This window comes from Fukomys damarensis, unplaced genomic scaffold, assembly GCF_012274545.1.
Source record: "Fukomys damarensis isolate Sample0158 unplaced genomic scaffold, DMR_v1.0_HiC HiC_scaffold_17, whole genome shotgun sequence".
In the NCBI taxonomy this organism is placed as follows: Eukaryota; Metazoa; Chordata; class Mammalia; order Rodentia; family Bathyergidae; genus Fukomys; species Fukomys damarensis.
In genome coordinates, this window is record NW_022900929.1 from 36,434,517 (window position 1) to 36,446,192 (window position 11,676).

The following is an 11,676-nucleotide window of genomic DNA, read 5'->3' on the forward strand; positions in this document are numbered from 1 at the left end:
AAAAAAAAAAAAAAAAAAAAAAAAAAAGGAAAAGCTTTGCTGTTCTTGGTAGTTTGTTTACTTTAGTAACAAAAGTTTAGATAACAATAAGAGTTAGGAGACCAGAGTTTCATTCCTGGTTTTGTTATTACTCGTGAGGTTGGGCAAGCTGCTGGGCACTGTCTGTCTGGATGTCAGACTGTGACATAATTGATCTTCCTTATGCATTCTAGAAGTGCTTTACTAATGCATTATTATTAATATTATTTTTTGCTAATATTTATGTTTTAAACTCTTAATTTCAGTCTTAGGTAGCTCTTTTATAAATACTGTGAATATAGCTGGAATTTTATTGTTGATATTACCTTCATTTTTTAATTGTTTATCTTTTGCTATTATTTCCTTATCATTTATACTTTAATGAGGATATTTTACTTATTCTGGCCACTGATAATTTTCTGGAACTTTTCCTGACTTTGAATTATATATTTTATTTGTTTTATTTTCTTGACCCCCCCCTTCCCTCTTGTAGCTTGGAAATTCAGTATCTTATTTCTGATCTATATTATTACACTTGATCTTAGCCAAAAGGCCAAGAAGCAATTCTGATCAATATTATTATCCCTCAAGTTCTTTTTTAAAAAATGAATTTTATTGGTACATTTAAGGTATACAATATAATGGCATTCATCTTTTGAAATTTGCACCTTTACATAATCCAGCTTGGTTGTTATTTCTTCCCCATTCCCCTGCCCTCCCTTCAACCCCTGCACCCCTCCCTATCCACAAAGACTTTGTTTCCAGTTTTTCATTTTCTTGTATTAATTCCATTCCCTTCTTTCCTTTCCCCCTACCCCTCCCAATTCCCTTTCCTCTTTGCCCCTTTTTTTCCTATTTCACAGTATCTATTATACCTTTTAGTCCTTATTTACACTTTCAGTTTCTCACACTAGAGAAACTATTTGGTATTTACACAAATTTGTCCTATTTACTTCACTTAAGAGTATCACCTCAATGCGCATCCATTTTAACATACATTGAAATGTATCTATATATCTATCTATCTATCTATATATATATATATTTTTTTTTTAAAGTATGTATTTTTCAACTTCAGTAATTAGTTTTTTAAAATCTCATATTTTATAAGGTTAAATCATTGGTATGCTTTTATTTTCCTTTTTCCCTTTTCTTTTCCATGAGGATTTATTGAAATCTGGAATTGTAGTTTCAATATGTTGTAAATTTTTATTTTTATATTTACAAATAGTGTCTTTCATTGTAGGAGTCTTTCTCAACCAAATTTAACCTACGTCTTTAGCCTTATCATTAAGTATGCATCTAGATTCAATAATTTTTAATATGTTTAAATAACTTTTGTTAAATTATTTGTCTGGAATTTTTTGAAAAATTTTCCTCCAGGGTGTGGTGGTATGAAGACAATGTTTGAGCATTAACCTTATTAAAATTTTTTCTTTTTCTTGAATAATAGCTTGAGTGGTAACTAAATTCTAAATTAAAAAATCCTTTCTTTCTTGAAGCATGTAGGATTTTCTCTATTTTGGGGTTCACTGATTTTATCAGATTATATTTATATGGGTCTTTAAAAACAAATTAATTCTGATTCAGTACCTTGTAAGACTTCCCTTCTGAAGGTTTGAATCTTTCTTTAGTTCAGGGAATTTTCTTCTATTATTTCCTCTCTTCTATCATCTCTTTTCTCTTTTTGCAGGATAATTATAAAATGAGGTATTGCTTGGGAATGTGAATGGCTGAAAATAATAGAAAGCATTATAAACAGTGTCTTAAACAAGTAAGGAGTTTATTTTCCTTCACTAACAAGAAATCTAGATGTAAGCAGTTGCTGCCTTTCTGTCTTTTATTTTATGTGCTTAGAATGGCTTTTTCGTTATGTTTGTACTGTTTGCTGCCATATCTGGAGGTGATAGGAAGGAAGAATAAAAGGCAAAGAGACACTTCTCCGAGGCCTTGTCTTCTCATTTGGAAATATATTGTGACTTCTATCTGCATCTCATTGGCTGAGCTGTGACATGTAGCCATTTGTCTTGTGACACTGTTGAAGTGAAGAAAAGGGAGCAGGTATTTTACTGTCTAGTTTTTGCAGCAGAGGTAGGTGTAAAATAAAAACATTAGAAAAGGAGCTCAAGTTTTTCAGCAGATGGTGTCGGCCACAGTGGATGGAGGACATCATGAGTCTTCTTCCTGGTTATCATAATTGTTGTTGTTTGGTTATTTTACTCATATGGGCTCATTTTACTGGTTTCCAAATTGAGCTTCTATCATGTTTATTCTGCTGCTTAGCCTTGTGGCCTTCTCATGAGTTTTTTAAAAATAATTATTGTTTTTAAAACAATTTGTTGAGAGTTCTTTCTGCATGTCCTCTTAAACATAAGTTCAAAAACATGCAGAAATTCTATAAAGGGAAGTGAATGGTGATACATTGGAAAAGAGACTCAGAGGAGGATTAGTGCAGCAGGAAGACTTTAGGAAAACTTGGAGAAAGGGATATGTTTACTTTTTTCTTAAACTGTACCAAGCTTCTTGCTATATCTCAAATCCTCTGTGTTTTTTCAAGCCTCTGTGTTTCTGCAGAGACCCTTTGAGGCCACATCCTCAGTCTCCCGTTTCCTTCCAACGTCACATTTAGCTATAAACTCATCAGAAGACTAATCACATCCCTGGGATCCAAGTGCCTCCTAAAAGCCAACCTGTGGGTTTTGGGGGGACATCTGGATATAAATCATTACAATGACTAAAGTAATAATTTTAATTCCCTTTGTTCTCTGATACATGTTTAATTTCATAGACATATTCTTTTGAATATTTCTAGGATGCATACTTAGAATTTTAAAATATCTTTTATGTTGGGAACTCACACTTGCACATCGCCGCAGCCCCTCTAAGCCAGATCCCTCTACTTCCACCCTTGTTGGAAAAATGGGCTTTGCCTCAGATCTCAGGTTATTCATATATAATATTACTAAATGGATCACTCTGGTTGGGTTACCTTCTTGAACCTTAGCTGTAAAGAGGGCTGGTGAAGAGCATTTCACAGTTTTCATCTTTTAGGGCAAGACTCCTAAAAGGTGTTACACAGTCAGAAAAATAATACCACCTAATATCTACTATATGGGGTTTCTGCTTCCTAAGTGTGTCTGGAAGCTGTCTATGGTTTACAATCCACAAAACATTCCATGGTTTACAATCCAGAAAACATTCCTTGGCTCAGTTCTACGTTCTGGCTATGGCTGTGGCTGGCCTTTCTGCCTCCAGTCATCTTTACCAGCTCATTTTAAGTACAGGACTAGACTTATTGCTTCTTTGAGTATAGTCTTTTTTCCTGCAGGAAGCCTTCTGTGACCACTGCTACATCTCCTTGCCCCTTCTTACCAATGGCTAAAACCCTCCCATGGTGCCTTGGGGTTTACTAGCATTCTTCATATCTTATTATAATTTTGTTGTCAAGAGACTGAGAAATCCTTTAGGACAGATCTCTCTAAAATTCACTTTGAAATTACCAATCCCCAGCATAATACCTCTGCATAGCACTCATTCAGTAAGAGAATAGCAGTTTGAATATTAGATTGGGTTTTAAAAGGCAATATGAAACTGTTTCTTGAGTAAGAGATGAACATTTCAATTCAAGAAATTCAAGCCACTGACTTTATAGACCCCATGTTACTTTTGAGGGACTGTTCAAGGAAAAATTGCGACAAGTTAATAAAGCTTAATTGATCAAGAAAAAGATCCTGAGATTCCACCTCACCCCACAAAGAATGGCTGCTATCAAGAAATCACACAATAACAAATGTTGGCGGGGTTGTGGGGAGAAAGGAACCCTTCTCCATTGTTGGTGGGAGTGCAGACTGGTGCAACCACTGTGGAAATCAATATGGAGATACCTCAAAGAGCTTGGACTGGAGGTTCCACTTGACCCAGCCATCCCTCTGCTGGGTATCTTTCCAAGAGAACTAAAAGAATCATATCACAGAGAAGTATGTGCACCCATGTTTATAGCGGCACAGTTTGTAATAGCTAAATCTTGGAAACAGCCCATTTGCCCATCCGTTGGAAACTGGATAAAGAAGTTGTGGTTTTTCTATAAAATGGAATATTACTCAGCCATAAAGAATGAGAAAATAGATCCATTCATAGGAAAATGGATACATATTGAAGATATACTCCTAAGTGAAATAAATAAGTCACACATGTGTAAATACCAAATAGTTTCCCTGGTGTGAATAATCTGCAACAATGCATAAGATCCTAATAAGATTACTGACATTTAGAAATGGGAAGAAAGGAGCTAAAGGTGTAGGGAAGTTGGGATGGGTAGGGGAAGAGTAAAAAGGGAAAAGAAAAAAATGTGAGAGAATGAAAAGATGAAAATAAAGTGTTTGTAGATGGGAGGGGGAGGAGGGGGTGAAGGGAGGGCAGAGGTAAGGGGAAAAAATGAGAATCAAGACTTGTCATGTAGAGGTACAAGATCCCAACAATGAATGTAACTGTACTGTATCCCTAAAATGTACCAATAAACTCAATTAAAGCTGGAAAAAAAAAAGATCCTGGAATTGGGCAGCATTCCATACAGAAGAAGATGGTTCAGAGTATTGCAGCCCCACCTCTTACAGGCTATGTTTAGAATCAGAGAAAAGAAAGTGACATAGGCAGTGTGATAAAAATATGGTAAGCTTTTAATTAAAAAATATTATAGTACAAGACACACTGCCATCCATTCCCTTCCTAATGCTTCCTCTTATAACACCTTGTAATGTTTTTATACGACAGAAATTGTTGTAAGTGCTTGATCAACTTAGGATACTCATAAAATATGGTATATGTTTAAATTTAAAAAAAGTATTACGGTAAAAATCTCATTGCCATGAATCCCCCTCAGGATACTCAAAATAATTCTCCTTACTTCAAATGCACTTATCCCATCATTCTTAGCAAGGTGTCTTTTACTATAATATTTAAAAATTTAAGCATCCACCATATCTTTCTATCACCCCTTGTACAGCCTTGATTGGCTGCCAATGCTCATTTGCCTTCTATGGTCAAGCTTTGGCCATTTTCAGCCTCTGTTTGGCTAGAAGTTTACCTGCTATGGTCGGCTAAGACTCAGTTGCTTAGTTTTAATGATATACTTGTGGGTTCTAATTTGTTTATGCTTCAAGCCAGGGTGCAGTTAAATATATTTGGAAGCCACTTTGGGCCAAAACATCATTCAAATACAGGGGAGGTGTAGGCCAAATTTACTTTGGTTCATCAGGACACAATTTGAAAATACCATGTATATTAATGGGTAAACCTGATTTCTTCCTATTTAACGCATCACAAAACTTTTTTTTTTTTTTCAAGGAGGGAAATGACAGTGTTAGGATCACCAGACTGTGAGGCTAAGAGTCTTATTATTCCACAGGAGAAAACTCTACAGAATAGAATGTAAGAAGATAACTGCACACAATTTTCAGATAACAACATCCTAAGCTATTTTTTCCTTCTGCTGTCCCAATGTTAATGCTCTTTTTGGTTTGCTTTTATTTGTTTTTGTGAGGTCCTGAACACTGATGGAGCATCTTGAAATGTATGTTTTGGAGAAACTGTTACCAGACTGAGTCTGCATGGTTCCTGAAGCTGAGTTAAGGAGTTTAACTCACCCTAGATGTAGACTGTGTGGAGGTTTGCTGACTCCCATTGCAGAAAATAATTTTTAGGAGTGATCAGTAAGATGCACTGGAAGGGTTTTATTAGGTAGAAATTCCAAATATGCATTCAAAGAGAGTGAGGGAGAGAGGGAGAGAGGGAGGGGAGGAGGGAGAGGGAGAGGGAGAGAGAGAGAGAGACTGACCATCCCCTTGAGCTGGAGCTGGATATAGTCATGGGGCTTTGGGGGTGGTTTCAAGATATGTAAGATGTGTATTCCTGCTGTCTGTAAGGTGAGCTATGTCAGAATGCAAACTGTTTCCATGTGTTTGAAGTTGAATTGCTGCCCATTCATGTTGCTGCTTCCTGAGGATGGAGGAAGCACAGTTACAGATGAAAAGGGAAGGTCCAGAGCCAAATTTACAGGCTTACTGTGTCTTTGAGACATTTAGGAATTTTTGAGTGTGTTTTCTGGAAGAGAAATAAAGTCTTGAGTAACTTTAATGTCCTGAACGGCATTTTTTAAAAGTACAATTTAAAAAATCCTATTTTCCCATCTCTTTTTAAGTTTTTTCCATCCTACCTCACCCCGCCCCACTGCCCCCAGACTTTGATCCCTTATTCTTAAGCAAATGCAGGAGGCCTGATCTTCCCTCTTGTAACTGCTTTAAGCTGAGGAAGGGCATTGATCCTGCCTAGCCAAGGATCAAAAGTCTCACCCTGACCAAGGCAAAAGTTTTGTTGTTTTTGATGGGTTTTGTTGTTCGATGAATAATCACCTTTTGATAGTGTGGAAAGGAGGACAAAGACATTGAAGCTTGAGATTCATTTCATACCCTCATTAAACAGGCTGAGCTAAGAATTAACAGTAGAATATTGATGAGTAGTCCCCCCCACCCACATGGTAAAGTCAGTACCATTTGGCATAAACCTTTTATCTGCTTTTTTTGGAGTGTTTACCCTAGTGTGTAATAGGTGACATTTAAGAGCACACAGACTTCTCCTTGTTTTGTCAGTAAAAACTCTACTGTCTTATTTTGATTATAAGGGTGGTGAATGAATATACTAAATGAAGCTGTATTTGACCCCTGGGCCATTAAAATTTTCACTATCTGCTTTATAGACCTGAAGACTTTTTGTAAGGACTGCCTCTAGATAATATAAACATCAAATTAGTTTATATCACAAAGGTGATGAAGTTTAATAGGATACTTATACTGTCATTCTTATTTTATAGGCACACCTATATAAGAGAAATCATTACCTGACGGGTACTTGAAGGTACATTAGAATAGCATAATAGAAACATATTAGGAAAAGTTGAAAGGCACATTTTGGAAGGATGAGTGGAACTGGGCATCAACATTTCTTGTAAGTTAGAGGTGCAGCCAGAGTCTGCCAGCAGACACAGTGTTTGGAACCCTCTTTATATATATAAAACCTAATTTTTTGTTTAACAATACTATTATTCTCTTTCTCTTTCTCTGTATATCTATCTTTTTTTTGGTTATTCTTTCTTGTTAGGCATTTAAGACCAAGTCAAAGTAAGACCTGTACTAATCAGAGTTAATCTCTTTCTTCCTATATGTATTTGTCAAGGTCAGGTAAGGCTCCTCAGGGAGTCTCTTAGCTTCTCTGTATTCTTTTGCTGTATCAGTTGTATCATCTGCCAGGATGAGTTATGGTCTTACTTGACAAGATGACTTCCTTTGGAAGCATGGGGATGTTCTCCGTTTAGTGGCCCTCCTTTTAACACAATATGCACTGGTTGACTCCTGTCCTTTGGGGTCCAGTAATCTCTCTGCTTGGAAGGTTAGGGAACTCATTGGAGTTGTAGGATCCTTTTGGATGGGTCCCCTCATATCCTCAGTCCTGGTTGACCTTGAAGTACAAAGACTAAAATATTGGCTGTTCTCTTAACCAGGTTATCTTTTTTAGCTTTGGTTTTCAAGCTCAGTTGTTGAACACCCAGAAGATCAGTTACACCAGTATTAAAGTGGGAGCAGTAGGGTTAACTAGCATAATCCTATCTGGATATTGAGCACTTTGAAATAAAAAGTATGACCAGAGAACTGTTACTTCTTATATTAATCACCATCAGAATTAATATTAGGAGTCAGTGTTATATCCTGTCTGTATTGTAGATGATGACTTACCATCTCAACAGATGGCTCAAGTTGCCTTTTAGAAGTCATATTCCTGTAGAATGTTAGGTAACAGTTATAATGTTTTATAAGGAGAATTTGAAATCAGGAGCAAATATAGCATCTTAGCATAACAATTGTGATATTAATATTCTAGAACCATTAGAGTTTTAAAAATACATTTAAATTCTCATTTTAAATAAGAATGTAAACTAACATAATTTCCCTTTTCTAATTATAAATTATATTACATAAATATTTGTCTAAATTTGCTGCTACTTTACTATAGTAGCTACAGTACTTGTTTGCAGATGTACTTTATAGGTAACTAATGTCTAGTCTTTAATCTTTAGAGTGACACTGTCTGAACTGCATATTTCTTAGGCATATCTAGCTAGCATAACACAGTTATATAACAGTCACATAAACATAAGCCTGAAAAAAGGTCCATCATCATAAGTTAATTTAGTTTGGAGATCATCAGTGTGATAAGATGTTTTCCTAAGTTCCATATCATAGAAGGCCTGTATACTTGAGAAACACAAATGTATTCATTACACCATGAGGTTAATAATGATTAACATCACAGCTTTATAGCAATCTTTACGTATATTTACTTAATTTTTACTCTTAAGGAAAAATTTAGTTTCCTTTATCAGGTTTATATTGTATGACTATATTGACAAGAATTAAAGAACATCTTTAGAGCTCTTTCAAGTTTAGAAAATAGTGCAAATGACCACAAGAAGACTTACTACTCTTATATGCATACAAGTATATGTCATTTACATAATAGCAAAATGCTTGTTTAATCAAAGCTAATAGCTATAGATCAAGTTTTAAATGGTAGTACCAAATTTAAAGAGATGTCAAAAATTTTGATCATTTTATATGTCTGAAGTGTAGGTGTAATGTATATTGTATAAAGGAGAACACTTACTAGTTAATTTGCATGTATTAAACTTTAAAGCTTAGACTTTACGTATTTTGTCTTTAGACATATATACATCTTCAGTCTCAGATATATAGGATGTATCATAAACTAAAATAATATTTATTTAACCAATCAAATTGCCAGAAGTCTATAAGGGCACAAAATAAAAATAAATTTATATGAGCTAAAAAATACTTTTTTAATGAAGCAGCTGGAGGCACTTTAACCGGTTATTGAAATAGATTAACAAGTAGACAGACAAAAAAAAGATAAAACACATAACACAGTTACATTAAATCAGAGTGTACTCTTAGATGCACTGGCCATGCTGAATTATAATACTCTTTTTTATAATTTTAGATTTATAATTGTAAATAGACTGAGTTAAAATTTTCGTAGAGGTTATCAATTACCTCTCCTTTTTTTCTTATATAAGGCACGGCAGTATTTCCTTTACTACATGGAGTAGTTTTTCCTGTTAGTTAACACTCTGACTTGTAACCAATAAGAGTCAGAGAGGGAAGAGAGAAGGACTGTTGACTGCTAGCTAGAATATTTGTTCACTGTCCCTCCTTATTATAAAACCAAGTTTGAGGCCTTCCCTCTTTATTCTTTGACTTATATTTGGAGAAAAGTCAACCTTTTAAAATCCTCCATTTAAAATTGATCCCAAGTTCATAAAATATAACTGGAAGGTGATGTTTTGGAGACGTGTTTTAGTTACCCATAATTATTTAAGATATACTATCCACCTTTAAGATGCCCCTTGTGTACTTCTATAAAGAGATAGAGAAAGAAAGGAGAGAAAAAAGAAAAGATGAGATCTGATTTAGGTCTCCAGACCAGGCTTCATGAGCACTCACTTCATCCTGGGGTCACCCTGTGTGTGCCTCCAAATGAGGTCAGGCCATGCATGCGGCCCCCACTAATGTCAGGGTGCTGTGCGTGCAGCCCACCCTATTTCCCTGAGGCAGAACTACCTGGGGGACAGCTCTGCCCTGTTACCCCAGGGTTAGAACCCTGTGATTGGCAATTCTGCGCTGTTACCCTGCAGTTGGAGCTGTCCAGAGGGGCAGCTGTTGTCTGTTTTTTGTCATTGACTAGTCTAGGCATTGCTAGTAATGGAAATCTGTTGCTCATGTCCTAAATGAGCATTTTTTGGGAGGGCATGTAGCTTTTTTAACCTTTCTCAGTAGATCAGGAAAATAGGATAAAGGAGTTTCACACAATAGCTTGACTTTACTCAAAAATTTACCCCAGAGATGTTTATGTTTAGGGACCTGTTTAAAAAAAAATATATATATGGAACTCATAGAGGGTTTAAAGAATCTGTAGATGTCACTTAGCAACTACAGATCACATACAACTTTAGATAGGGAGATAAACTTGATACTAAAATTATCACAAGAATACCACAACCAAGTAAGGTAGAGGGAGGAAGCAAGCTGGGGAAAAAATAATTGAAGTCAGAGCTGGACAGGGGCCTTAGGATCCATGAAAGTTATAGTAGACAGCTGAGAAGGGCTAAAATATGCCCTTCCAGAGTGCCTGTGGACCTTTCCTTTCAGCAGGAAGAGGCCATGTGCTTCCCTTCCCTCTCTCATGCAGTGGGATGCACAAGGACCTGTAAGCAGAACCAGGAGATGAATTTTTTGAGTTTCTCAGCTCCCCTTGATCCCCCTGCACTCTCCAGCTCTCTGACTCCTTTTGTTAACTAATACCAGAAAAAGTTAAAGGATTTGAGGTGTTTTTTTTTGACAGATGAGATCGTAAGAGTGGGAGAGAAGGGACAAGAGTTCAATTAGGGCTTTGTTAGGGGAGAGAGAAGGGAAAACAAAAAGAGAAAACCAGTGGGCTCCTTTTCAGTTTGAATACATAGAGTTTCCCAGGTTCTGAGGATAATACCAGCTATCAGTTGATTGACCACGTGAATCTGCACAGTTTAGGAAATGTTCTCAGCCACCAAAAAGGGGAACCATACATCAGGTGGACTGAGCTTTTGCCTTTCGGTTTCGGGGGGAAGCAGGAGAAGGAAAGATCAAAAGAGCAGTTTAGAGGCTCTCCTTTTATCTAAAGTGTTTAGGACCCCAACGTGTGTGATGGGTTAAAGAGATGGCTCCTGTGTCTGTCACCCCAAAGACTAGTCTTTTCTATGACTGCTCAGGACTAGGTTTGCCATGTTGGTTGCCTGGGAAACTTTGCTCCAGACACTGTGTGGGCCTATCCTTCTGTGCCTCTCTCTGAGTAGATTTTAGTTCCATCTGACCTAGGAATAGGTATATTGTACTGAAGGAGTACCAGGTAGGCTGCTGCATGTCGTAGGGGAGACCTCTCAACACCCCTTTTCATTTTTGGTTAGAGGGAGCCAGCGCTACTTGTTTTTGATGCTTTTTATGTGCAAGAACTCATTTTTTAGGAACTTGGGAGTGTCTGATTGTTGAAAAGGAAAAAACCTAAAGCTGTAGAAGTTTACAGATAGAAAGAGAGAAAGAAAGACAAACTATGCTTCACAGGGCAAGGGGTTGGGGGAAATGGGAAAGAAAAAAATGGAAAGCCTTTGATTGAACTTCTCAAAGTCATGGTCCCAACTCCCTTTCCCTCTAACTGGCTGAGGAGGGACAGGCACCCCATGAGCTGGAGCTGCATATATTTAAAAAGCTTTGGGAGGCGTGTTCTGGATGAGTGGTCTAGGACACGGGTTCCTACTATCTGTGAGGTTCTCCAACTGACAGGCTGTCAGAATGCAAGCCATTTTCAAGAGTTTAAAGCCGGTATCTGCTGCCCACTGATGTTGCTGTTTCCTTGAGGATGCAGGAAGCACAGTTCACAGGTGAAAAGGGCAGGTCCAGAGCCCAGTGTGTTAGCTTACTGTGCCTTTGAGACTCTTAGGAATTTTTGAGGGTGTTTCCTGGAAGAGAAAAAAATGGATTGAGTAACTTTTGTGTCCTGAGC

At 36.9% G+C, this 11,676-nt stretch overlaps 1 protein-coding gene across 3 annotated transcripts in view; it reads left to right on the forward strand.

Moving 5' to 3' along the window:
- The window catches only part of Fsip1 (fibrous sheath interacting protein 1), a 191,906-nt gene that overhangs the window by 38,684 nt on the left and 141,546 nt on the right, over window positions 1–11,676 (forward strand). The window lies entirely within an intron of this gene.